Source organism: Lissotriton helveticus, chromosome 7, assembly GCF_964261635.1.
Source record: "Lissotriton helveticus chromosome 7, aLisHel1.1, whole genome shotgun sequence".
Lineage (NCBI taxonomy): Eukaryota > Metazoa > Chordata > Amphibia > Caudata > Salamandridae > Lissotriton > Lissotriton helveticus.
This window is the reverse complement of record NC_136068.1, coordinates 1,421,847,561-1,421,874,878: the sequence shown is the minus strand read 5'-3', so window position 1 is coordinate 1,421,874,878 and position 27,318 is coordinate 1,421,847,561. Positions and strand designations below refer to the sequence as shown.

The following is a 27,318-nucleotide window of genomic DNA, read 5'->3' as shown; positions in this document are numbered from 1 at the left end:
CCTATCTGTGGTACGTGATGATTAGGAAACATTGGAGGAAGCACACATAATGTAGCCTAGAGAGGGGGTAGGACCAGCAGTTTCGGCCCGGGCATTTGATGCGCCTGGAGTGGGAGAGTTTGGTGTTGAGTTGTCAGGAACATTTAGTCGATGGATATAGGAGATGAGAAGAGCCCATATGTTTGGCCGTGGGCCGCATTATTCAACCAATTCTGGACCGTGGGCACCGGTTTACGTCCCCAGTGTATGGCCACTGTAGTATCGTAGTATTCTGTAGTATAGAATGTTTATATTAGAATTGTGTTAGGTCATAGGGAATGTTGGGTGGAGTTAACAACGGTTTGGTGCTTACTGGGAGTGTTACCAAGTTGATCCCTTGTGGATGTTAAGCTGTACTTAATATTGGAATAAACCTGCTTATCTGGACCTGCGTCATCTTACTACGTTTACTACATAATTACTGGCGACGAGGATGGGATGAAAATAGTAATAATAGACAATACCTTGTGTCCTGGATGTAAAAGAAACAAAAGCCGGTGCTACTGTTTTTTCCACTGTTGATTTAGCAAGTGCTTATCATCAGGTTGAATTGCATGAAGAGTCTAAAAAACTCACTGCTTTTGTTACCCCTGAGGGTTTTCACAAATGCCTTTCGGGTTAGCTATGAAATGAAATGAAATAAAACTTATAACGCGCAGACTTTGCCCGAAAGCATCAAGGCGCCTATAAAAGAATCATAAAAGGCAGAACCAACAAACTAAGGGTAAGCTTTGGCAAAAAGCCACGTCTTCAGGGCTTTCCTGAAAGTTTGCATCGATGGCAACGTCCTAATTTCACAGGGCACAGTGTTCCACCATCTAGGAGCAAGGCTAGAAAAGGCTCTGCCTCCCCACTTGGGTCTTCGAGATCGGGGTACTGAGAGAAGAAACTTCTTTGAAGAGCGAAGGTTTCTCGGGGGAGCGTAAGGAATCAGAAGATCTTTTACTCCTCCAATCTCTTTCCTATTCAAGGCCCCGTAAACCAAACAGAGGACCTTAAAAGAGATCCTGGCTTCGATTGGAAGCCAATGCAGAGATTTCCTAGCGGCAGTAGCCAATGACCTTCTAGGCAAGTCCAAAACGAACTTAGCTGCGGCATTCTGTACCGTTTGAAGTCGTTGTAGCAAGCCTTTATTTACTCCAGCATAAAGGGCATTGCAATAATCAAGCCGGGAGGCTATCAATTCAACCACAATTTGCTTCCGGGCTTGTACGGTCAGATAGTGCTTAATCTTCCTCAAGATCATGATAATGCCCCAACATGTGGAAATTGTCCTGTTGACCTGGTGACCCATAGCAAGGGCCGGATCGATCAAGACCCCCAAGTTTCGCGCTAAAAGGGTGGGTACAGGGCAAGTTCCCAGAGATTGGGGCCACCATTCCGTCGACCAGATGTCCTCCTTCCCGCCAAACACCAGGATCTCGGTCTTCTCGCCATTTAGCCTCAATGAATAGTGCAGCTTCTGTGTTTCAACGTCTTATGAAGGAGTTGTTAGAAGATTGCAAAGGAGCGATCGCCTTTCAAGACGATATTTTAATATTTGGGAAGGATTGCATGGAACATGATAAGAATTTAGAATCTGTTCTACAGAAAGTTCAGATGAAAGGTTTAACGCTGAAATTTGTCAATTGCAAATTTAGAGAGCTCAAAGTAGAATATTTAGGCCATGAAATTTCGTCTGAGGGAATTAAACCTAAAGTCAATCACATAAAAAGTATTAATATGGCAGCCATTCCTACTTCTAAAGAACAGCTTTTATCTTTTTTAGGTTTAACGGAATTTTATGGAAAGTTTGTTAAGAATTATTCTACTATTGTTCATCCATTATGTATTTTGTTGAAGAAAAATGTGAAATTTCTATGGGGTAAAGACCAACAAGACTCTTTTGATTTTTTAAAGAACAAAATTTCTGATGCTCCATTTTTAAGACCTTTTAAGGTGGGTAATGAATGCATAGTTTGTGTTGATGCTAGCAATGTGGGCCTTGGTGCTGTGTTAATGCAAAAAGACAAAGAAGGTGAATATATAGTGTCCTATGCCTCTAGGTCTCTCAGTGACTCTGAATGTAATTATTCCACTATCGAAAAAGAATTACTTGCATGTACTTGGGCAGCTCAACATTTTCGCCAAAAGCGCAGAAGACATACCAGAGAATCTGGAGTGATAGGTTCAAATGTGATGTCACTGATGGCTGAGCATACACCTTACCAGAACAGGGAGTCCCTGGGGCACACCCAGGCCAGGTGGGCGAAGTCCGCGCCAGGAGCCGAGCAGCACGCACACCAGCCATTGTCTAATAGTCCCATTGAGTGCAAGGATGCGGGGGTGCTGTAGAGTCTGTGCAAGTACTTAAAGTGATTTAGCCTCAGACGATAGTTGGGGGATAGGCGCTTAATCTGGTTGCAGCAGTATAACCATTGCTCAGGAGGGAGGTCCCTGTCTAAGTCCACACTCCATGCATTGCTGGCTCACTCAGTGTTAATGGAGGAGGCAACCTGTGTAAGAGCGTATAGTCTAGAGCCCAACTTCCGCAAGGAGCTGGAGGAATGGACAGGCTCAAGGGCCACCTTCGCATAGGGGGCATGCAGGTAGGCGGGGTTATCTTCTCTGCATATCAATCTGATCTGATAGTACAATAGCTTGTTAAGTGAAACAGCGCTGTCGGGAAGGGTAAAAAACGTATTGTCAGGGTAGATGTCCGCTATGGTGTTGAGGCCTAGGTGCGCTGTGCTGCTGACCATGTCCGCTGTCTGCAGTGGGGGGAATGCTGGGTTGCTAGCAAGTCTCATGGAAGATGCATACAGTGTGCCAGCGCCGGTGTATTTACGCAGCCAGTCCCAGGCCCAACGCAGGCATTCAACAGTTTCAATCTCGCCGCGGGGGTCTGGTTGGGAGAAACAGTGGGCACCAAGTTCCATCTCGACCGCCACATAAGGTTAGAATGGCGTGGGGTGGAGCCAGAAGTCGAGAAAGCTGACTTGGGTGCACATCACGTAGAGCTTAAAATCAGGGGCCCCCATACCACCCGGTAACAAGGGTAGTGTAAGAATATCATAACCAATTCTGGGCTGGCACCCAGTCTAGATCAGAGTGATAATGTTGAAACGTAGTTTGCTGAAAAAGTGCGACGTGAGATGGACGAAGATGTTTAAAAAGAAGTACAAGAATTTGGGGAGCACAACCATTTTAGCAATGTCAATGCACCCAGCTAGCTATAGAGGGAGTTTTTGCCACGCGCGGATCTTTGTCTCCAGCCAGTCCATCGTCCATCCAAAATTGGACTTCCAGAGTTCATCTATATCTCTACTCAGCCAGATGTGAGGTATCTAGTGGGACCTGACGCCCAGACAAAGAAAGGGGTAGTCAGGGATGAAGGGCTTTGTATCATTCGTAAGGTTAAGAAGGATCGACTTGCTTGAATTAACTTGGACTCGTGACAGGCAGCCAAAACAAACCACCTCCCTAGTCATGGGTGCAAGATTTTCTTGAGGATCTTGGATGTACATCATGACATCTTCCGCGTACATGGATGTGACAAGGGCACGGGCTGAGAAGCCAATGCCCCGGTGGGTGTGGTGTTGGCGCAGTTGCGCCGCCAGGGGCTCCATGGCAATGGCGAAAAGCAGAGGAGAGAGGGGACACCCCTGCCTAGTGCCTCTTGAGATAGGGATGGGGTCAGTAACCTGCCCGTTTATCCTAATGCGAGCCGTGGGAAGTGTGTAAAGTAACTGTATCTTACGTACGAAGTTTAGACTGAATCCCAAGCAAGGAAGGAGGTAGAAAAGGAAGGGCCACTCTAGAGTGACAAAGGCTTTGATAGGGTCCAATACCACAGCCGGCAATGAGGGATTGATCTGGTGGAGGACTGAGAAGATGTTGCGTAGGTTTGTGAGAGGTAGCGCGTCACGGAATAAAACCAGATTGCTCTGGGCAGGCAATTAGCGACATTAGGGGGAGGAGGCGGTTTGCCAGCTGTTTGGCGTACATTTTATTGACAGTGTTTATGAGGGACAGTGGGCGATATGAATCGCAGCACTCAGGAGGTGTATTCGGTTTCAGGAGAAGAGTCAGCAAAGCCTCGCAAAGAGATGAGGGGAGAGAATCGTTGTACTTAGCAGCTAAGTGAGGGACTAGAAGAGACTCATATTGTTTATAGAATGCAGGGGTGAGGCCGTCCGACCCAGGACCCTTATCGCCCGGGAGTCCTGCAATGACAGTGGAGATCTCCTCCTGGGTGAAGGGCTCGTCAAGGTAGTCTCAGTGATTGTTACTAAGCCATAGAGGATGGTATAAAAATATTGATCCATAACCTCACGTGGGGCTTCCTCTCCAGCAGTGTACAACTGGGAGTAGAAGGCAGAAATCCAGCGAGGATATCTGTCGGAGAGGTCATTCTACCAGCAGTCTCATCTTGCAGCGCCGTTATATAGGAGAGGCATGTGGTTGTCTAAGGAGATTTGCGAGAGTTTTTGCGGGGCGATCACCCTCACCATACCGCAGGGCGCGCCTCTCTACCAAGAAATGCGATCCCCTTTCTGCTTCCTCATGGATTCGGTAAGTTTGGTTCTGATCGACGCAAGTGTGGCAAGGCAGGGATCACGCAATTGTTGGAAGTCTAAAGTTTTAACCTCATTATCCAGGCTCTCAAGGTTACCCTGGATTGACTTCATCACCCCGGCCTGCTTGACAATGCACTCCCCCCAAATTACAACCTTAAATCCATCCCAGAGGGTTGAGGGCGACTCCACCGAGCCGAAATTTTGTTCGAAGTAAGCGATTATAGCGCCTTGAATATCTTCACAGAAAGCAGTGTCACAGTGTGCATTGAGGGGCAATCGCCACACAAAAATACGGCACAATGTAAGCAGGAGCCGCAAGCGCAAGCGTACAGGAGCATGATTGGATAGGGTGTGGGCCATGTGGTCCACTAAGGTGGTCCAGGAGCAAAGGTCGCGAGTAGTGATCCAAAGATCAAGGTGAGACCACAAGCCCTGCGAAACTGAGATGCAGGTTCCCATGCGCCTATCAGGATACGCATGTCGCCATGCATTCAACAATGAGTTGTCAGACATAATGGAGTGGAGGAGGGAGGTGGCCTGGGGGTGTTGGGTGCGATCGCCAGAGCGGTCCAGCGCCTGTGTAGCAGATATGTTAAAATCGCCCCCTACAGATCAGGCAGTGAGATCCCAGGGAGGTAATGAGCTGCCAGACGTGTGAGAAAAAGTCAGGGTTGTCTGAGTTGGGACCATATAGTGCTGCCAAAATCAGTGGTTGATTGTAAAGGGGTCAACAAAAGAGTGGGTGTTGCGCCAGGGGAGACTGTGTCAAAAGAGAATGGAGATGCTGCTGGAGTAATTAGAAAAGGAGGAGTAAGATTCGCCCCAGTGTCGAGACAGCAGCCTGGAGGCAGTGGCAGGAAGGAGGTGCGTCTCCTGGAGGAAACAGACATTCACCTGGTGTCTAATAAGCTGCCCGTGCAGAAGGCCTGTCTTTCGATGGTCGTTTAGGCCTCTAATGGTCCAGGTCCAAAACGTAGTGTCCGTCATGTACAAATGTGGAGTGATTTAGTAGCAGAGTACCTGCGATGTGGCATGTAAGTGAATGTAATGAGTGCCATGGTGTACAACACAATACAGAGTGCATATTTCAATAACATGCCGAACACAAAACAGAACAGTGAAAAGAACAGGCCTCCTGCGGTAGGCGCAAACTCTGTAAGAGAATCCCCATCCCACCCGCCACCCACTCCAAACCCCCAATTGGGTTGAATATCCAGATCCCCCGCCCAGCGAACCCAAACTTGGAGAGTTAGCCATGTAAACGGGAAAGGGAACTATCCCAAGGAGGCATGGTTCCACCTTGCATACACCCCTGCCATGTAGACAGGGTGGCCAAGCCACATTGGTGATCGGACATTAATGAAGCAAATCATGGTTAAGCATAGAGGTGTCCCACTTGAGCTAGATTCGATACTCGGCCCAAGACCTCGTCACATTGGATATTCTGTTATCTAGGCTGCATTGCAATAAAAAACAGTGAACTAAACCCAGCAGCATAACTTGTCATTGTCACTCAATTGTCCTTTATCTGCATTGGCAAGGCTTTTAGCTGCATGACGCTTCTGCGCTTCCATCTTTGTGGCAAAAGCCAGCGCAGCCTTAGGGTCGTTGAAGATCTGTGTTTGGGCGCCCCTCTGGATCTTGAGCTTGGCAGGATAGAGCAGAGATATTGTACCTAAGTTTTTGGAGCAGTTTTTTAGCACGGAGATACTTTCGACGGGCGGCCTGCACCACCAAGGTGAAGTCGGGATAAAACAAGAGGAGATTCCCCTGGTGCTGCACCTCGCCCATCTCCCGCGCTGCTCGCAGCACAGCGTCGCGCTCACAGTAATTTAACAGCTTGGCTATGATTGGGCGGGCTGTCGCCCCCGGGGGGGGGACTCGGCCCCAAAGATCTGTGCGCCCGCTCTACAATAAAGACAGTGGAGAGCACGGTGCCAAAGAGGTCTCGCAGCAGCGAGTCCACATAGTCCTCCATCCTCTGGATGTTGGTAGATTCGGGCAAACCCGTGATGCGGATGTTGCCGCTCCTGGAACGCGCCTCCAAGTCCTCGTTCTTTGCCCGTATCAATTCCAACACCTTATCCATCTTGAGCAGTTGTTGCTTTTCTTCCGTTGTTGTGTCTTTGACCTCCGACACTCGTGCCTCCAGCTGCGCTATCTGTACCTTGTGCGTGTCCACTCTTGTCTTCACCTGGTTGATGCGAGCAGTCAAACGGTCCAACAGTAGTGCCTTCAGGTCATCGTCTTGCGCTGCGGTGGCATCCGTCTGGGTGGACTGCGTCTTGTGTGGGCTCTTCCTGCCTAGTTTGGCGCCTATTTTCAAATGAGATTTTGGTCTGCTTCGCATCCGCCTTGCCCATGATGCATGGCACAGGGGCCTAGGAGAGAGAATAGGTGAAGAAGATACCCAATGCCTCAGGGCCGATGCCTGCATGTAGGTTCTTGTGCAAAGCAGAACGCAGGCATTGATGGGCCGCCACACGAACGGTGCTATCAGGGAGTGCGTACCTCTCCCCAGTGACTCGTGGGTTGCCACTGGCCACAGTGACCACTCTCAGTGCCAGATGTGCACCATCAGGTGAGGTTAGCATGCTGCCAAATTTACGCCGTGGCGCTTCTGCCCGGAAGTTAGAGGCCAACGTCTGCCCAGCGTGGCCTGCGTCAGCTTGTCGCTCTGACTGGCTACACCGGGTCTCACCCAGGGGCGACCAACGCAGCAGGAATCGTGTCTATGCGTGGGCCACCATCTGTGGATTAGTAGTGTGGTGTATGCCCGCCACATCAATCAATCAGGCTGTCACAACGAGAGAAGTAGTGTTGCCAACTTGGCACAGCAGGTGCTCGTGGCCTCTTGGGCAGGTCGCTACAGGCAAGCCCCACCGGGCCGGGGGTCCAGTACTCGAAGAGACAAGGCGCCTGGGGCGTTTAGCGAGGGGTTGTAGGGTGCTGGCTCGTGCTGTGACGCCTGCACTTCGTGCTGGCAATGCTTCCAGGATTACGCCATAGGAGGTGTAGGACCCTAGATGCTGAGTGTGTTATGACTCCCGCAGCGGGTGCACTCTGAGCGGGGGGGCCAAGGAGGCGCGGGGCTTCCGTCGCGAGGCCTGCACAGACACACATGCAGCCGGGATGAGAACTCCCTCTCCTCACCGGGCCTCGTCAGCCCAGTCCCCGCGGTGCAGCACCAGCACCCCTACCCCGCCTGCAGCCCCTCATGTGCTGTCGCCTTCGGGTGTTCACCCCAGCCACAACGAGGGGGTCCACCGCCGGGTCGCTTTCAGCAGTGCAGTTCGGTTTGCGGCAACGTGTTGCCTCTATGACGCCAGGCACACCCGCCCCATTACATACAGTTTCACAACGGGGCCACCAATTTGGGACTTCTTCCAAGCAGCCCTCGCAGGTTGTGTCCCCTCTGTGGTGAGTCATTTAGGGAGATAGCGCCACCGCTGGAATCTCCGGGGTGCATACAGCCTCGAGCTTTAGCAAGGGGGGGGTCCGAGGAGCCCTCAGTCCGCAGGATGTTGAAGGATGGTCTGCTTGGCCCGCAGAGCTCAGTCAAGGTATGGCCATCTTGCAGCTGGCTCAAGCCTATCCCATTTTTCAGCTATTTTCGTACGGAGCCGCTGGAGCTGACGGTGTACCCCATAAGTCAGACCCAAGCATTGCCCCAGTACAGCCTTCATGGCATGCCACTCAACAGCATGGGCTCCTGTCGAGACCCAAGTAGCCGACAATTACTCTGTCAAAGCCTGTGACAGCACCTCTCTCCCCACTAAGTCTGCCAGGACATCAGAAGGGAAGCACCAATTCCGAGCCTGAACCCCATCTCCCCCAGGTCATCTCACAGAGTACAAGCAAGTGATCTGACAAGAAGCGAATCAAGTGCAACCCCGCCTACAAGGACTCACACCCTGTCCAGTCTGCTGTATGTGTGGTATGTAATAACACCTAACAAAAGGTTCAGGTACACAGATTCACTAGCAAGCTACAATTTCTACTGGAAAAATCCGTTCAAAAAATGAAAGGGGAGAGAAAGAAAGAATGAAAGAAGCCTATATTTCAAAAACAGTTACAAAAAATACTCATAATTTATTAGACATATAATTTCAAAAAACACCTTCCAAGTAAAATAAACGCTCATAAAAAAGTGTTGGCAAGACTAAGACAACCGATTCATTTTACCAAACACGTGGCTAACATACAAACATTACATATGCAGAAAGAACAACAAAAACAAACATAATGTGTCTTTCACAGTTTGTGGCCACAGAATGCGTCGACGGCGTTTCAACCGCTGGTTGACTATGCAGTCATCATCAGGACAGACAGTGGTTAGAGCGTTTTCAATAACAATATTAAAAGCTGACGATTCGGTTGATGAACAGCAGATATAATACGTTAAAATTTATGAAGCAAATCACAAGTCCTCATAACACCATTCGAGGGCTGATAAGGAAGTTTATATATAAGTGTGTCTTCAGCACGACAAAAAAGTCAGTGGGGACCAATTAGTTGTGGCCCAACGTATGCCCAGTCAATCGGCATACGTCCGCGGGTCCAACCGGGTAGTTTACGACGCTGCCACTCACAACAAACAGCAAAGTTTGTTGTGAGTGGCAGCGTCGTAAACTACCCGGTTTATTAACTGTCCCTGGTTCAGGGGTATTGGACAGCCTCTGTTGTTGTTAATGTATGTGTGGTATGTAGCTGAATGGCCGGTTAAGGTTTATCTAATAGTCTATGGGCCCTCCAGACATCAAGCAAGCCCAGATTGAGCATCACTTCACGCAGCGCCAACATCATTTGAGGCTTCAGGTCAGTCCTGGGAGGTTTCCTATCCTGCTGTCCATCCACCACGCAGTTAAAAATCTCCCAGCCACACTAACGGCCCATCAACATCCAAACCTATCAGTGCTTGAAGCACAAAGAAGAAGTGGGGGTCGTCAACATTAGGCACATATAAGTTAGGTAAGGAGACTAGTCTCCCATCGAGCTTACCCTGCAGTTAGACACACATCCTCTTCACATCAAACTCCACATAACGGGGCACAAATTATGTCCCTGGAGCCACCCAAATCAGTATTCCCCTCGAGTTGGTCGAATAGGAGGCATGATACACCTGATCAAATCGTACACACGAGGCCAAGACACCATCCGAAGCCAGACACTAACACTCTCTGGAACACCGAACCTGTACGAGGACACTACCCATGCGGAGGTTGTGCAGCTTGTCCCCAAACTTCCAAAACTGTGACAATAGATATAGGGACACCTAAACCGTGGCGTTTAAACTCCCACACCAATTGTAACTCAGACAAATTGATTTACATGATAACATGTCCCTGCAACCTTATCTACATAGGTCACACCACTAGGAAGATTAAGCTTCGGATAAGCGAGCACAAGAGCACCATTCGGTGCAACAAGCAATCTACTCGCCTTACAAACCACTTTTTGACTCAAAAACACAAGGCAGACGAAATGAAGTGGGTGGTGTTAGAGCGACCATTCATTCCACCTCATGTAACCAATGTATCACATTTTCTATTTGTCAGAGAGCAACGCTGGATACATAGGCTCAAGACGGACGTCTTGGGGTTGAATGATACCATACCATGGATTTCTCTATGATTATCATCGTTTTTTCCTAAATATATGGATATTTATACCCTGTTTGTACACAGTACTTGTCCATCGGTAAAGGAACTACACAGTTTCCCAGATTTACGTATGGACCCTTGTCCTCTTGTCTTTATGCATGCGGGACTCATGATGTTAATGCTGTGAGCCCTTCTGACACATGGTCTGGTTGTACACTACACCCTATCCACATCTTCATGTGTTTCATAATCAAGGAGGAGCACAAACATCAAATCATGCCCTGTCAATTGGTCGACTATGATAGTTGCTCTATGAAGGCGTTTTTTGTACTGTCTGTAGAAGTGATCACTATAGGTATCACCTTCTAACTTTCACAACAATGACAGTTTTATATATATCATATACCAGCAAGTTTGCATACGTGATAAGAGAATCCATATTAAATTTGGTCACATCGTCTCCTGTTTGCATCTACTCGAATCACTCGTGCCACATGGGGTTTATATTTATATTGGTTCAACTGGGATGTTGTCCTCCACATCAGTCACGCAAGCAGCTTTGCCTAGGTATTGGTGAATTTCCGCATAGGCCTCCCAATTTTACCGGGACTATCAGCCCTATAGCGGTATTTTGTTCTTTCCCAAATAAAATTGATTCCGGGGTTGTGCTAATAGATTCCCACAGCTCCGGAGTGATTATGGTATTCACTGTTCCTAGGAGCACGCAGACGCACTCCGTCTCCTCGCACCAGGGCATGTTGAAGCCTATTGCGCATGCGCGTGAGTGCGCCTTGGTCACTATACATCGTCGCATGCGTTTGGCAGCGCTGGTTCCGAGTCCCGGTTCCAGGCGCATGCGCAATGCGGCTACACTACTGCAACGCCGAGCGGGGAGACGTAGATATGCGTCGCAGACGCATCCGCCTTCCCACAGGTGTAGACGACTAACTATCAATCACCCAATCAACGTGGGTATATATACTTCCGGCATCCTGTCCGTCGGCGCCTCCCCTTCGGTTCTGGAACCCACACCGAGGTACCGACGGACAGGTAAGGGAATCCCTTTTGGCACCTCTGGTCTTAGTCTTGGTGTTAGTATCAGTTATACAGGGTTATTGACTTTTTGCTAACCACACTAGCTGCTCAGATGAGCATAAATAAGAAATGTCCCTGCATTTTACAACCACTTTGTAATTTAAAAAAGCTGAAGAGGAAGAGGAAAGTATTTCACTCCCTTCTCCCCTTAGCTTAACTAACAATCAAGTTGAGTAAATCTGCTTGATAGACTTGTAGCAACTCTTAGCTTAATTTGCAATCAAGCTAAGAAAACCTGCTTGACAGATTAGTAGTGATTAAATGGCATTTGCAAAGAGCTGTTTCATCAGCTATAATTTAGATCTGAGGCACGTTACATTTGATGTCCCAGTCAAATGACTCCCTTGCCTTTTTCGCGCCATTGTTCAGTCTGGGTTGATAGATCGGTCAGAGTCAAAACCAAGTTTTATGTGGGTGTGTTTATACCACAACAGATACATTGAGTATGACATTTATGATTGCCAAATTTGTCTTTCTCTGTATGTCTCGTAGAGCGGGGCCTCTCTATCCGAGCCGTTGCCGGGTGAGGTGAGGCTTGACTCCCACACAGAGTTGGGTGAGTTGTTATCCTTTTTCGAAAAGTATTTGATTCACTAGATTTTCTAGTACTTGACTTTCCATTAGTCATGATACAGTCTGGCTCCCGTTAGTGCAGTCAGTAGAAGTGTTTACAGACCACTAATATTTTGACCTTCACAACATGTTGATATTCACAAATGTACAATGGATGCGATATCAGTGTGTTTTTTCTTTTTCTGTCATTATATTTTCCAGGAAAGGATTGTACTTTGCATGGTGGCCAGATCGGAGACGGTAAGGTGGCTGACTCAGCCACACGATTAAGACTTACCATCCCATACCATGCTTTATAGCTTGTTTTGTGTTCTTTAAATTTTTCCATAATGATAATTTAATTAGATGTTGCAGTAGCCTATTTTCACTGCTTGGCCCTGACGAATGCCTGTAAAACGATACATGAAAGGCAGAAACATGTTGGCCTATTTATAGATGCTTTCTTGACAGTGATATTTTCACACTGTTGCCACATCTGTTTTAACCTGGCGTCCAGGGAGATACCATTAAATAATTTTTTCTACCCTGATCGCCATTTTAATTTTGCACTTTTTTCCTTGAGCACTGCACCCTATCAGTACCACTCGCAGTGAGGACTCATCTTCTTTCAGCATGGGAACTGTTGGCAACAAGTAAATACAACTGTACTTGGCCAGATGAACACCTGCTGAAAAGGTCCTAGATGACGAGGTTCCGCCGAATGGGTGGGCTGATAGGACTCTTTCATCACTGATGGACCCTCACCGTTAGTTGTGATAGAAGTGTTGGTCAACTTTTTTGTGGTCGTTTTCCTTCATTTAATAAAGACCTCCTAGTCTATTTCTTGTTATTCACGGCATGATACACCTGCCCTCTCCATTTCTGGGCCACCTTATCAATCTCCGTTTTACTGAGGTGGTATCCTGAAGACAGCAATATTTACCTTATGAATCTTCGGCAAGGACAAGATCCTATACCTCTTGACATAGGTGCCCGATCCCCGGACGTTCTAGGTAAGTATTCTAAATCTACCTCCCATTCATATGCCACTACATCACTTGATTTCCCCCCCCCCCAGTGCCTCTGCATCCTGCGGACAGTGCTGCATGTAAACCTGAATAAACAACACAACAATATAGAAACAGTAACCATCCCACCACCCCAGGACAAACATAGTAGAACTGCCATGCTACGTAAGCGCGCCCACCTCGTGCTAGGGCAACACAGTATCCCCAACTTATCCAACAGGGAGACGTTCCTCACCTCTAGACCTCCCTTTCTGGTTCCTGTCAATTTCGCAGTCCCTTAGATGCTGACTACCAAGTATGCAACCGTACACACCTCTGCACCCGGGGTTTGGTCTCGAACCCTGGCAGAAAAAATGGGCGTTAGCTATTATAGTACAACTCAATTCCGTAACTTGTACAAGACCATCCAGTATACATCACCACCATGGTGCAGTGAGGCGAAGGCTCATCTGTAATGTCAACCAATCAAGAGACATCCACCTCGGAGCGTGCCTGAGGATAAACTTCCAACACTCCCATCACTGCCCCAATAAATCACTGCACCCTAAAGAAACAGGAGGAAAACATTACGACCCATTTTCATCCTCTATCACTGTCTCTCCATGCCACAATACAAAAGTGTCTGCCACCTGCATGGTACCATCCTCTTGTATTGTAACTCTGTGTAAGGCCCGTGGCTCACCCCTTGGCTGTCTTGCACCTGCACAACCCCTCCAGGCACCTCAGATCTGCTGGGCCCCTATTCTGCAGATTGAATGCCCCTCCCACACCTCCAGCCAATCCCATATCTATCTTAGGGTGTTTGAAAGGGGTGTTTTGTAGGCGTCACTTCCAAATACTGAATCGTTATCTTGTGTATCAATGTTTTGCAACTCAAATCAATCACAACACATCAATATTTTACCAACACCTTAATGGAGGTGGTAATGCATTTTTAAATGGGAAGGGGACCCTTTGACACCTCTTCCTCTTTGTGAATGTAATAAAAAAAAAGTTTATTGAAGAGTTGGTAGTGTTAAGAAGACCACTGCCAACTCAAACAAACAAAAAATAGTAACCCTTTCTTTTTAAACGCAGTGCTGTTTCATTTAAGGAAAACAAGTTGCATTTTAAAAACGTTTGCTTAGTTCAAAAGCAATCGCAGAAATGGTGTTCTGCTGAAACCAGCAAGTCACTATGCCTGAGATTGCCTCAAATCATAGTGAGTTGCAATTTGCAACCTACCTCATTAATATTCAGGGGATAGGTCGGATTGCAACCCACTATGAGTTAAAATTTTAAGAACAACCTATTACTACATAAATTGGTTCTCAAAATTCTGTACTGGTCTCAAATTAAGACTAATAATTGGTATGTTTGACCCTTAATCTCTTAACCAGTTCCCTTTACTGTGAACAATTGCTCCTTAATCCTACATCTTATCTTTACTCCATTACCTTTACACCCTTATCCTTGCCCTTTTCCCTATTCCCCTTAGCGTTTTAGATTTAAAGCCATATTTCCTTGTCTCTTTACACTTTAAGCCCTATACCCATACTTCCTTACCCACTTACTCTTACTCTAAATCCACTTATCCCTTCATCCCATTCATTACCCTTAACCACCATACCTAACCTATTACCTTAATCCCTTTACCCTTATCATTACTCTTAACCCCATATCTTTATGTGATTAACCTTACACATAGCCCTTTACCTCATTCCCTTAACCCATTCTATCTGCCCCATAGACTAGCCCCTTAATCTTACAGTTAAACCCTTAAATTTACCCTTACCCCATCCCATTCAAAAATAGTCTCCATTTAATATTACTAATGTATTATTTCATAATATTATTTACAATGAAATATTGAAAAGACAAATGATGATTTGCTTTACAATACAAACGTAGTCCATGAGTAAACAGCATGACAATTAAATGGATGTAAACAAATGATATGTACTCCAACGGACCCTGAGAAACCACTGTACTGTGCAGGGCCTTAGAACTTGAGCAGCAAGGATTGCTCACAGAACTTTGCCTTGGACCAGACCGTTTTTTTCCTTTAAAATAAAATATTTTTAAGGGTTCGCTGACCCTACCATTTGGTTCACAAACCCTTGCTGATTTGTGGGCCCATGCTGGGCCTCCCAACACGTTTGCGGACATGGAGCCAAATCCATAGACCCTGCTGACGTTTCAGCGTCGATCGATAATAGATGCCTTAGGTTTGTGGTCCATTGGTCCGGGTTCTTGGATCTTGGGTTTCATGCACTCACCTGGTCCCAACCGCAGAGACGCCACTAGAGCCGATACTGGACCTGCTAACCCACCCAAGGACAATGCGGATGCAGGAACTGACTGCAAAATGTCCCCTGGGGGGGAAGGATTGGGCTAAAATAAGAAAAGAGAGACCTGTAGTACTCTGGCGGTGCGAAACTGCGTAACAGGATTTGTCAATTCTGAGACCTTTTATGTTTGCAAGGTAGATGCGCACTGGACCACAACTTCTGGCTTTGCCATAATGCAATGCACTGGAAATAACAAGTAAAGGCAGTTACCATCAGTACACTAACAAGTCTCTATATACAATGAACATGCATTACTTTTAGTGATACAAACTTACAAGTTTCGTCAGCCAATCACATTGAGAGCAGAAATACCAAAGTCACAGATTGGAGTGACATGCCTAGAATTAAACTTGAAATACAGATTGAAATTATAGGCACTCCTCAAAATACACTTGGAGCATAGGTTGGAGTGACTTGCACTGCTGAGTAAAAACTCAAAACACAAAGTGGAGTACAAGGTTTATGCGTATATAAAAGACTCTGAAGTGCTTTCTCTTGGCACTACTGTTCATCATAGAAACACAGGACTAAAGTCTTTAATCCTTGACCAAGAACAATTGTTACTTACCTGTAAACATGTGGTTCTCCAGTATTGGTGTCTTTTATAGATTGACATGCTTGAATATTCCCCGTCGTCGGAGTGGGAGTCCCACGGTAAATAAAATAGCAATAAAATACCGACCTGGAGGCCGCTCCGGTGGAGGGGTGGCAGCGGTAATACGGAAGAATCTTAAGATCATTGCCTCTGCCAATATGACCCTCCCCGATGTGGATAACCTGGTCCTCCGTCTTGGGACCGAGGTAGGCGCTGTCACCCTTATGGTACTTTACCGTCCCCCCCACCCCATGCCTTCCTTCCCCTCCTCCTTTATTGAACAGTTAACCAATCTTGCCACCTCTTCCCCCCATACTATCATTGTCGGGGATTTCAATTACTGGTTCCAGAATGAGGATGCCGGCCCCCATGCCACCGAACTGTTCGAGGCCCTCTCGAGCTTGGATTTTACACAACTAGTCAGGTCTGCCACTCATAGCGGTGGCCATATCCTTGACCACATCTGGGCTCACGGGGTCAAGTCCTCCTGCCCATTCATAACACCTTGTGTGTGGTCCGATCACTTCTTAATTGACACCACCTTTTCGGCCGTTGGCCAGATCAGGACCCCACTGCAGGAGGGTGGTACCGCACGCAAGTGGAGAGCCGCCGACTCCTCCAAACTCTTATCTCATCTCTCTCTCACCCGTCCCTTGTTCCCCACAGACTCAAGCACTGACGAGCTTCAGGGGCAAGTTTCTGACTGGCTCACTATAGCCAGCGATACTTTCGCACCTTTAACCAAGTTTCCCCGATCCCGACACCGTCATTCCCATAAATGGTTTACCCCTCACCTTAAGACTTTGCAGTTAGAACTCCGCCGACTCGAGCGCAGGTGGAGGAGAGACCACTGCTTACCTAGCAGAAGTGCATACGTGGCTGTGCGGAACGAGTATAAAACAGCCATTTCCGCCGCCAAAAAAGCTTATGCCTCAGACAAAATTTTATCTGCCCCCTGCAAGTCTAAGGAGATTTTTAAAATCCTCAACGAATTTACCTCCGATCCTAGGACACTTCCGACTCAGGCCCCCACACAAGAATCATGTAACGCGCTGAGCACTTTCTTTGTCCAAAAAATTGCCTCGATCAAAGATACCATTCCGACTACCCCCCCTGGCGCCGGCCCCGCTTCTCCCCCCCATAATGCTCTTTCTTTTACACTTTTCCCTCCCTTAGACCCTACCGCTTTGGCCACACTGGCCACCCGCGTTAAATCTGGATCCCCAGACAACTGTTGTCCCCCCACCATATTACGAAATATCTGCCACTCTTTACCTGATTGTATCCTTCCCCTGCTGAATTCTTCTCTGTCGTCCGGTACGGTACCCCGCTCCTTCAAGGAGGCCGTGTTGGTGCCTCTACTGAAGAAGCCTGGGGCTGATCCCGCCGTCCCGGCGAATTACCGCCCCATCTCTCTCCTGCCTTTTTTCTCCAAAATTTTGGAAGCCCATGTCACCACCTGCCTCTCACAGTTTATTGAGAACTCCACCTTTCTTGAGACTAACCAGGCCGGCTTCAGACCCGGCCACTCTACGGAGACTGTCATCTTGGCTGTGCTGGATGCCCTGAGAGACGGTGCTGACAAGGGTACCCCCCAGGCCCTGGTTTTATTAGATCTGTCGGCTGCCTTCGACACGGTGGACCACAACATCCTTCTCCACCGTGTCGAGCAAGCTGGCATCCAGGGCCTGGCGTTGGCATGGGTCAAATCCTTCCTGACCGGGAGGTCTCAGACCCTTAGCCTGGGCACTTTTAGAGCTCCTCGGGAGCACTTGCCCTGCGGGGTCCCTCAGGGCTCCTCTCTGTCCCCCCTTCTTTTCAATCTTTATCTTCGATCCCTTCTCTTTTCCTTGAGGCAGTGGGACGTCACCGTTTTCAATTACGCGGACGACCTGCAACTCATCTTCCCTCTTGATTCCCCCTCTGCTATTCCCAACTTTCAGGCAGTTATGTCCCACATCCTATCGTGGATGTGCCAAAATCAGCTTAAGCTGAATCCCGGAAAGACAGAGCTTCTTCTCCCTGGCAAGAGCTCTACCCACTGGGCTCCGCATTTTTGGCCGGCAGAACTTGGCCTTCCCCCCACCCCTGTGGCCTCGGTAAAAAGCCTAGGGATCACTATTGACTCCGGTCTCTCCCTCGGGCCCCAGGTGGGGACAGTTGTCTCCTCCTGCGTGTTCCAGCTGCGCAGGATCAGGAAGGTGGCTTATCTCCTCACTCCTGAAGCTCTCCTGCAAGTAATCATGGCCCTTGTCCTCTCCCGCTTAGATTTTTCGAATGCTATCTATCATGGTCTGCCCAAAACATCTCTCTGCAGACTACAATTCGTTCAGAATCAAGCGGCGAGATTGGCCTTTGGGATTCCGAAATGGCAATCCGCCAAACCCCTCCTTCTAAAACTGCACTGGCTCCCCGTCATCTCGAGGGCAGCCTTTAAGATCGGCTGCCTCACCTTTAAATCCTTATCTGGTTCCTGTCCTGTTTTTTTGAAATCTCTCATCAGGACCTACAGCCCCTCTCGGAACCTGAGATCCTCTCATCTGCACCTCTTACTCACTCCCCCTGTCAAACTCTGCAGATCCGGAGGCCGGAGATTTGCATTTCTGGCCCCCAAACTCTGGAATTCCTTCCCCCTCTCTCTTAAAACCTCCAATTCCCTTACCCTCTTCCGTAAATCCCTAAAAACTTGGCTCTTCCCTCAATCTGGCTAAACCCTCCCAGTCCCCCAGTTGTCTGCCAGCGCCAGGAAACCCATGGTGTCAGCGCGCTTTATAAATTCCCCTTACAATACAATACAATACAATACAATATATATGTAACAACATAAAACCTGAAATATGTACCAGAAAAAAGGCATAACCTGCCTACACATATTTCTACATAGGAATGCATGGGAAAGGAAAAAACAATATGCAGTCTATCCCTGTCATTATGTTGGTCCAAACTGCAGCCAATCAGGCGACAGCAACCCTCTAGAACCTTCTCCTCAGAGCTCAGCACCTCAGATTTTCAAGCACAAGAGTGACCAAAGAGTCTGTGAGGAGAAGAGAGCCTCTGAGGGGAGGAGGGAGGGTCGCATGTGAATCTATGAAAGACACAGATACTGGATAACCACCTGTTTACAGGTAAGTAACAATTGTTCTTCTCCAGTATTAGGGTGTCTTTCATAGATTCACATGCTTGAATATAGAATAGATAGCAGTCAGCACCAAAGAAAAGTTTCCATAGCTACAAAGCATAAAAAGAGACTGAAAATCATATGTATAGAGTACATATATATATCAAACAGTCAATAATTACTTGGAAACCAAAAGGAGGAGGGTAGAACAGAGGCTCACCTTATAGAAAAAGATTACGAAGCACAGCTTGTCCTACTGCGGTATCCGCTTCATTCTGTAGCAGGGTTTCCGTTCTCCCACAGAACTGTGCATAGAGATTTGGAACCTCGGCGAATTAGGGTGACCCAAAACTCACCTCAGTACCCAGAACCCCTTACCAGGCTAGCTACAGTGTCTCATTGGTCATCACAGACTTCCAATGATTTAGACAAACCAGAACATGAACTTACGATACCTCAGGTCACGTGGAACACATAAACACTCTTTCGTTATACAATCATTTCAAACCCGAACGTGGAGTAAATGAGGACACGTGCACATTTGAAATATTTATTTACTAATGCCGTTTCCTCAGGCGCAGTATCTTAGATAATACAAGGAAACATATTATCAAAAGCAAAGTTATCAGCATAGTTACTAGTCCATAGAATGCAAAAGGTGACAGCATGCTATTATGCTGAAATGAATAAGCTTTAACAACACCTATTTCTCTCTCTCCTTTACTAGCATATTATATTAATATCTAAGAAGGTCTCTTTGGGTTTTAGCAGGGCGGGCCCATACCTCAAGATCCTAGTATGAAGAGATCACATCTGCTTCCACCAGCTCTCTGCATGCGAACCGCATCAAGTGTATTTGTGTGCTCTAAGCAAAGCAATATAAAACGCGCCTAAAGCTAGAATTTAATTTACAAAAAGGGGTGGTGATGGACAGAGTCTCTGAATTAAGCAGAGTACTCTCACCCAGTCAAGAGATCAGGGCTAGATCCAACACCGTTTTTTTTAGCTCATTGCACCATCCCAGTTTCAGAACCTGGCTGTATGCAAATTAGTCTGTCCCTGGCCCAGTGCATCATGGGAACAGGGCAGACCAGACTACAAAAGCCAATTCTTACACTGGGAAGGAAACAAGCTTCCGGGGACCGGTTTCTGGCATTCCAGCCGTCTTCGGCCCGGCTTGCTTGAATCCTGATGGTGGAATGAGCAAGGGACTCACATCTGAGTATACCCTTCCACGCTTAGGGTGGACAAAATAATTTACAAAAAGGGGTGGTGATGGACAGAGTCTCTGAATTAAGCAGAGTACTCTCACCCAGTCAAGAGATCAGGGCTAGATCCAACACCGTTTTTTAGCTCATTGCACCATCCCAGTTTCAGAACCTGGCTGTATGCAAATTAGTCTGTCCCTGGCCCAGTGCATCATGGGAACAGGGCAGACCAGACTACAAAAGCCAATTCTTACACTGGGAAGGAAACAAGCTTCCGGGGACCGGTTTCTGGCATTCCAGCCGTCTTCGGCCCGGCTTGCTTGAATCCTGATGGTGCAATGAGCAAGGGACTCACATCTGAGTATACCCTTCCACGCTTAGGGTGGACAAAATAATTTACAAAAAGGGGTGGTGATGGACAGAGTCTCTGAATTAAGCAGAGTACTCTCACCCAGTCAAGAGATCAGGGCTAGATCCAACACCGTTTTTTAGCTCATTGCACCATCCCAGTTTCAGAACCTGGCTGTATGCAAATTAGTCTGTCCCTGGCCCAGTGCATCATGGGAACAGGGCAGACCAGACTACAAAAGCCAATTCTTACACTGGGAAGGAAACAAGCTTCCGGGGACCGGTTTCTGGCATTCCAGCCGTCTTCGGCCCGGCTTGCTTGAATCCTGATGGTGCAATGAGCAAGGGACTCACATCTGAGTATACCCTTCCACGCTTAGGGTGGACAAAATAATTTACAAAAAGGGGTGGTGATGGACAGAGTCTCTGAATTAAGCAGAGTACTCTCACCCAGTCAAGAGATCAGGGCTAGATCCAACACCGTTTTTTAGCTCATTGCACCATCCCAGTTTCAGAACCTGGCTGTATGCAAATTAGTCTGTCCCTGGCCCAGTGCATCATGGGAACAGGGCAGACCAGACTACAAAAGCCAATTCTTACACTGGGAAGGAAACAAGCTTCCGGGGACCGGTTTCTGGCATTCCAGCCGTCTTCGGCCCGGCTTGCTTGAATCCTGATGGTGGAATGAGCAAGGGACTCACATCTGAGTATACCCTTCCACGCTTAGGGTGGACAAAATAATTTACAAAAAGGGGTGGTGATGGACAGAGTCTCTGAATTAAGCAGAGTACTCTCACCCAGTCAAGAGATCAGGGCTAGATCCAACACCGTTTTTTAGCTCATTGCACCATCCCAGTTTCAGAACCTGGCTGTATGCAAATTAGTCTGTCCCTGGCCCAGTGCATCATGGGAACAGGGCAGACCAGACTACAAAAGCCAATTCTTACACTGGGAAGGAAACAAGCTTCCGGGGACCGGTTTCTGGCATTCCAGCCGTCCTCGGCCCGGCTTGCTTGAATCCTGATGGTGCAATGAGCAAGGGACTCACATCTGAGTATACCCTTCCACGCTTAGGGTGGACAAAATAATTTACAAAAAGGGGTGGTGATGGACAGAGTCTCTGAATTAAGCAGAGTACTCTCACCCAGTCAAGAGATCAGGGCTAGATCCAACACCGTTTTTTAGCTCATTGCACCATCCCAGTTTCAGAACCTGGCTGTATGCAAATTAGTCTGTCCCTGGCCCAGTGCATCATGGGAACAGGGCAGACCAGACTACAAAAGCCAATTCTTACACTGGGAAGGAAACAAGCTTCCGGGGACCGGTTTCTGGCATTCCAGCCGTCTTCGGCCCGGCTTGCTTGAATCCTGATGGTGCAATGAGCCAGGGACTCACATCTGAGTATACCCTTCCACGCTTAGGGTGGACAAAATAATTTACAAAAAGGGGTTGTCTCCTTTCTGGTGAAGAATTGGCTTGGTAGTTTGGTCTGCCCTGTTCCCATGATGCACTGGGCCAGGGACAGACTAATTTGCATATTGCCAGGTTCTGAGCTGGGATGGGGCAGTGAGCTAAATAACGTTGATGGATCAAGCCCTGATCTTTGGACTGGGTAAGAGTGGTCTGCTTAATTCAGACACTCTGTTCATCATCACCCCCTTTTCTGAATCATTTTGTCCACCATAAGCGTGGAAGGGTATGCTCAGACATGAGTCCCTTGCTCACTGCTCCATCAGGATTCAAGCAAGCCGGGCCGACGACGCCTGAAATGGCAGAAACCGGTCCCCGGAAGCTTGTCTCCTTTCTGGTGAAGAATTGGCTTGGTAGTTTGGTCTGCCCTGTTCCCATGATGCACTGGGCCAGGGACAGACTAATTTGCATATTGCCAGGTTCTGAGCTGGGATGGGGCAGTGAGCTAAATAACGTTGATGGATCAAGCCCTGATCTTTGGACTGGGTAAGAGTGGTCTGCTTAATTCAGACACTCTGTTCATCATCACCCCCTTTTCTGAATCATTAAAGCTAGAATTTGGCAGGAGCTGCACTTATGTTATGTCTATGAAGGTGCAGAGATCAGTTTCTCACAACAATCTGTGTCGTGTTATCCTTCTAGCTTCAGCACTCACTGTACAGACATAGTTTATTAAGCAAAGCTGATTTGAGAGCAATAACATATTATTCTCATGTAAACTACTAGGTTGAAAGCTAAATCAACAATTATGTATCGTGCGCAGAAGCAGCAAAAGGAAAAAATGGCGTTTAAACATTTAATGAGCCTAAGCTAATTTAACACAGTATTCAGATTATCAGTAGCTATATGACACCCACCCCCCCATGATCCGAGCACGGATAAGATAAGATAAGGGCCTCATCATGATAGCAGAGTTCAAGAACGATGAGCAATATTAATACTTTAGAAATGGATGGGAAAAAATGCTTCAGGAATCAATTTAAAAATCCATAAGGTCAATATATAATTAACTTCTGCTCATGCCAATAGTTCTGGGAGATGAAAAATGTAAGGAAACTTTGCAAAGTTACGTCAGCCGAAAGCCAGATGGCGGGATTTAAAACATGGGAAAGTTGTTAGGACATGACCGTATATGCAAAATATGCAGCAACAGCCTCCAAAATGAAATCGCCGTCTTCATCTGAAAACAGTTCAGCCATCCAATTTAAAAGCGGAAAAGAACATACGTGTTCCTCTAGTCCCGGAGCCCCTATCACCATCAGAGGACAACTCGGTGGGTTCTCAAGAAAGCTCAGTGCCAAGAAATCCTGTGCTACTGCGAGTATGTTCCAAGGACCCATTAGTCCATGCATCGCTGCTAAGGCCATAATCCTTTCGCCAGTACAAACCAACTTGTGAGTAACGACGGGACCCATCAGCTGATTAAAATCGACGTCAGGAGAAACGGGTCGGCAGAGACACAAATCAATGGCCCAATCAAAATCACAGCTTAGGCAATGAAACACAGGCTGGACACAGGTGAAGTAGGAAAATCGAAATGATAATCCATATGCCGTGCTTAAAGTCGCAAGCGGCAATGTGCCATAGTATTCAAGCATCTGGTTGCGAAACAACGCCAGAAGGGGCGGGCGGCTTCTTGCACATGAAGGGCATCCATATTTAATGAAACAAAAAATCACCAGAACGCCTGCCGCTAGTGCCAGTAAAACCGGTAATCCACCAAACAGACTCGAAAAAATAGAATGGAAGAAAGCAGGAATGACTCCAAATATTTTCTCAAATGAAGTCACGAGGCCACTGCTAACTATTTTAAAAAAATGCGCCAGCCCAGTTGTGGAGGACGCGTTAAAGGTAGAATGAACCATTTTGCTGAAATGCAACGGTAAATCAGTATTTAAAAGGGCCTGAACCTCTGTACGGGTGTTAGCTATGTGAAGCACGAATGTTTCTCGAGCCGAACTCAAGGCCACTTCTTTTTGGGACAATAGAGCTCTTATTCTGCTCATGCCGTTGAACTCCGCTGTCAAGGTTGGGATGCGCGGCCAGATGGAAACATCCCCGTTTCCCTGCGTGGGTGGGTACAGTACATTTCTGCAGCAAATTACACGCTCAGTTACTGTTACCACATAAGGAACACCTTTAATTAACCCACAACAATCCTCATTATTCAAAAGTAAATAACTACCGTTTCCCAATAAGGTAAAAGTTGGGATGATTGCTGGAACTGGCGTCCCTTTTAAAACACAGGCTAAATTTGGTCGATCCTGGTTACAAGAACCGTGTAATTGTATGTGCCTACACATTAATGAATGATCAGGTGTCTCTGTACACTCCTCCCCATTCAGATATACCTCCTGCTCATCTTTTAAACATCTGTAAGTGTATGGAAGGGACCACACTTCATGAAGGAAACCGCTACCTAAGGGTTCATATCGACCTATGGCCACATATCGCATGCAATTAGTAAATTTATACAAAGCAAAAGGTAATGTTATCACACCGTGGATAAGCCACGTCACATCAGTGGACTCAGCCACAGAAAAAGGCAAGGACTCCAATCTCTCAATATGTAACATTTGAAAAGTTGCATCTTGCATGGAAAGCAAGCGCTGCTTGTCATTCAAATTGAAAGGGGCAAAGAGAGAGGAGACATTCATGTAGGTCCATGGCACTTTGCCAGATTTTAAAGTCTGTAGGGTCCAAGCAAATTGCATGATAGAACGCAACTGATATAACACAGATACTTCATCCTGTACAATATCCACAACAGATGACACAATATTATCTAACGTGTAAATGCGGGAAGAAAGCATGTTAATGCTATTATCAACCACTGCAAGCACTTTCTCAAGATTAGCTTGATCAATTGCCCTAAGGCGTGTCGCCGCCTCAACTTGTGAAGTTTTCCAGATTTCATTGTAAATAGCATATATCCATCTTTTTGATCTACCACTAGTCGGGCCTTTTATGAAATCATTTAAATCCACATCTTCATTCAGTTTCGAAAGATGAAGTTTAACCGCAGCTAATGTAGAATGTTTCAGCCAATTCTGACATAATTTGCCCACTGAATAAGTCGTGACAGTATGGACCATGTCAAAACGGGGATCAGGCCTAACCTGTTTAAAGCCATCAGATAAACCCAGAAAACGGTGCTGGCATGAATCAGCACTACGGTGCCACATCAGCCAACCTTTGGGATCCATACTGGATATGTTAAAGGAAGAATTAAGTAAAAGGGTCTGTAATTCTCTAATGGAAAACCGAGTAAAATTACTCCAGCCAGTATATTCCTCCAAATCAGGGATGGTTGGGGTATTCAATTTTTTAGAAGTCGCCAATCCAAAGCATGTTGTTTATGAAACTGATGCATTCAAAAACAACATATGATTCGGGATGAGACATGCACGGTGCAAAGCCTCAGTGCCTCGTACCAGCCAGGCTCTAGAACCCCAAACCGATTTAAGATCAATAGATTCCTTCCATAGCTCGTAGCCTCCAACAACTAACTGATCAAGGAAGGACTTCGAGTACAATAATTTGGTATTGGTAAGTCTAACTTTGGACATAGTCTTCTGCGACATTTTAAAATAAAAAGACTCAGGATTGGACTGATTGAAGTCAGTAAAATAAGTGTACTTTTTCAAAAATGTATTTGAACTGCCTTGTTTAGGAGCTGGGCAATGCTCCCACTGTGTAAAATTAACAGCATTCCTTTGGTAAGAAGTTTTATGTAAGAAGTGATTGCCAAAATGTTGGAAGCAAAACAAATCACCATAATTAGCGGATTCTAAATATAAATCCTCAGCATCAAAGGCAGCATAGTATTTCAAATCAGAAAACAAACTTTCTACTGCATGAATATCCCAATCATCAGAACGTATGTTTTGTTTCACTACATCCCCCATGTTAACTCTAAGGACATTAGGGACATTAACCACTTCAGTAGGGCCATGAATATGAAATCTAACCGCATCCCACACAATACCATCAAGGACTGGCCAGGCAGTGATGTTAACAAATGTCAAGTCTCTTTTCAATCTGTGTGCAGAATGTGACGAGGAAAGTGGGGCCAAAGTTCCATTGAGATGTCGAATGCATGTTCTTTCCTCGACATAGTGTCCATTGATGAGTCGAAAAAAATAAAACACAAAACCAATTGACATAAAAAGGTAAATCGATAAAAGTACCAGCCAAATATATGTCCAAGGTGGAATCAAAAAATGTTTTTTAAATAAAGTGGCATAAACTGCAAACTGTGAAGGCTTCTCTGAGGCAATGGAAACAGTGTCAAATGAAAACCTTGATTCAGTGGCCAAACGGGTTTGTAGGTCAGGCATGGATAAGTCAGTGGGGTAAGTGTAATCGATGTCATCATGGTCTGTACCAGGCAAAGTACTTAATAAAGGACTGGAAAGTGCAGGTAACTCAATGGCCACTTCAGGTTCAGCATTAGATGTAGTGGCCAAAACCGAATTTCTCACAATGGACGGACAGGATACCGCTGGTGTCATACTAAGAAGAATCGGCCACTCTGTGTATCTTGACATTGTCAATGGAGATAAACCTGTTTTCCCTACGACCTGGAAGAGGGGGTAAAATGACTGTTCTTGTGCCTTTCACTCCAAGGACTGGGACCGGAGCTCGATAGGAAGGTCCAAATTCTTTCTTGTTATCGATCTTCTCTCGAACCAGTTCACCAACTTGGGGCAGCCAGCCGACTACCGGGATCTGCAATGCAAAATCCGATGTGGAGGGCAAATGTTCCTTTGCAAGACTGTCTCTGGTCTTTTGTAGATCCTGTAAAACATTACAATGTTCATCTACGTCAAAGGTCGTGGCGCGAACCACACAGTCTAGACCATCAAGGTCAGGGACGTACATCTTGATGCCAAAGAGCATTTCGTATGGGGTCCGCCCACCCAGAGACCTTCTAGGGAGATTATTAAGAGCACGCTGCATGCCATTGAGGTGGGCCAGCCAGTTTCTGCCAGTGCCTATAACTCGAGCTGTCAAAGATTGCTTTAAGTCACGGTTCATTCGCTCCACTACACTATTACCCTCAGGTCTGTAGGGAGACGCAAACTTGACTTGGACCCCCATCGAAGTCATGGCATCCTTGTATGCCTTAGAGGCGAAAGCCGGACCCTGATCCGAATGGAAGGTACCACAGGCAAAAATCCCTACAAAGACACGCAAATCTCTAATGACAGTCCGTGAATCAGCGCTGCGATGAGGCCATACCCACACAAAGCGTGTGCATGAATCAACTGCTACTAAGATGTACTTATACGCAGTATCAGAGGAAAAAGGACCGCAGTGATCTAAATAAACACAACCTAGTGGTTTATTAGATATGTACAACTGTGTCTG

General features: G+C 46.7%; 1 protein-coding gene across 8 annotated transcripts in view; it reads right to left on the bottom strand.

Annotated features, from left to right (window-relative positions):
- Positions 1 to 27,318, bottom strand: part of SCO1 (synthesis of cytochrome C oxidase 1) — a 394,561-nt gene that overhangs the window by 356,687 nt on the left and 10,556 nt on the right. For 6 of the 8 annotated variants that reach the window (XM_078654747.1, XM_078654754.1, XM_078654749.1 and 3 more), the window contains one exon: positions 13,112 to 13,217. The gene's annotated coding sequence lies outside the window, so the exon portion shown is untranslated. Of the gene's footprint in view, positions 1 to 13,111; positions 13,218 to 15,134; positions 15,233 to 15,270; positions 15,390 to 27,318 lie in introns of those variants that run through there. The other 2 variants (XM_078654755.1, XM_078654751.1) reach the window with 2 other exon arrangements.